Source organism: Numida meleagris, chromosome 1 (assembly GCF_002078875.1).
Source record: "Numida meleagris isolate 19003 breed g44 Domestic line chromosome 1, NumMel1.0, whole genome shotgun sequence".
NCBI classification, from domain to species: Eukaryota; Metazoa; Chordata; class Aves; order Galliformes; family Numididae; genus Numida; species Numida meleagris.
In genome coordinates this window covers 50950592-50951779 of record NC_034409.1, presented here as the reverse complement: position 1 = coordinate 50951779, position 1188 = coordinate 50950592, and the positions used below count along the sequence as shown (strand labels likewise).

General features: G+C 63.8%; 1 long non-coding RNA gene across 4 annotated transcripts in view; it reads left to right on the top strand.

Moving 5' to 3' along the window:
• LOC110392455 overlaps positions 50 to 1188 on the top strand; it is a 52255-nt gene continuing 51116 nt past the window's right edge. The window contains exons 1-2 of one of the 4 annotated variants that reach the window (XR_002434393.1): positions 50 to 359; positions 895 to 996. This is a non-coding gene — a long non-coding RNA (uncharacterized LOC110392455). The other 3 variants (XR_002434391.1, XR_002434392.1, XR_002434385.1) reach the window with 3 other exon arrangements.

Here is a 1188-nt window from a genome sequence, read left to right as displayed (position 1 = left end):
TGACATCGGGGGCGGCTGCCAGTTGGCTGCGGAGGAGTCGCCCCTCACCAATGGGCTGGCGAGCAGTGCGAGTGACATCCTCCCCGCCCAATCGTTGTGCGGGAAGGGCGGGGCAAGAGTCAAAATGTCGTTGCAGACGGCAGGAGTGTGGCGTTGTCGCTGCCTGGCATCACGGAGCGGCAGTGGCCGCGGTCCTTGTCATTGCAGCGTGTGCCCGTCTCCTCCATTGGGCAGAGGAAGGAGGCACGCTGGTGAAGCCTCCCCTCCCACCTCGTTTCCAGCGCCGCCTCCAAGAGCCGCGGCTCGATGGGCGGGCTTCTGCGCTGTTACAGTGTGACGAGCACATCTCTTCGCCAATGGTGTGCGAGCGCGCAGCCCACCGGCCAATCCATAGCGTGAAGGGGAGGGGCAAGTAGGGGCGGGCGTCTCATTTACGGAGCCAACCTCCCAGCCAACGGGTGGAGTGGGAGGAGGGTCTGCAGCTAGCGAGGGAGGGAATGTCAATACGTGACAGTCAGCCGGGGCAGCCAATCATTGAGGGGGTAGGTCGAGACTGTCCAATGAGAGGAGGTGGAAGGCGGGTGTTTCTCTTTGATGGACGTGGGCCGTGGCTAATGGGCGGGGAGATCCATGTGGCTCTCCCCAATGGACAACATTCAGGGGCGGAGAGGGAGAAGACGAGCAGGCGAAACAGCCAATCGGCGCGGAGGTCGGCGGGGCGCCGTCCAATGGGCGGCGCGAGGGGCGGTGCGGAGGCGTGTCTCGGTGTGTTTGGGTTCGTGCTCCTCGGGGGAGGGAGACGGCGGCGAGGAAAGTTTTTTTTTAAAAAATTTTTTTTTTTTTTTTTTTTTTTTTTTTTTTTTTTTTTTTTTTAAATTTCTGTCGGCGGAGAAGGAGGCCGCGCTCCGCAGTTTTTTGGCGCTCGTTGTTCCCCGGGCGGAGCCGCCCCCGGCACTGAGGAGAAGGGGGCTCAGCGCGGCGGTGCTTCAGCGGAGGGTAAGTGCCACCCCCCGTCCCCTTAGGGCCCTTCCCGCCCGCGGGCCGCGCGCGCCGCCTGTGAGGGGCCATTGGTGCTAACGGTGCGCGCCCCCCCGCTCTCCCGTGAGCCACGGGGAGGGCTCTCACCCTCCGCGGCGGCGGCCCGAATTGCTGTGTCCCTCCGGTTCCACCGATAGGGCCCGGGGGGGG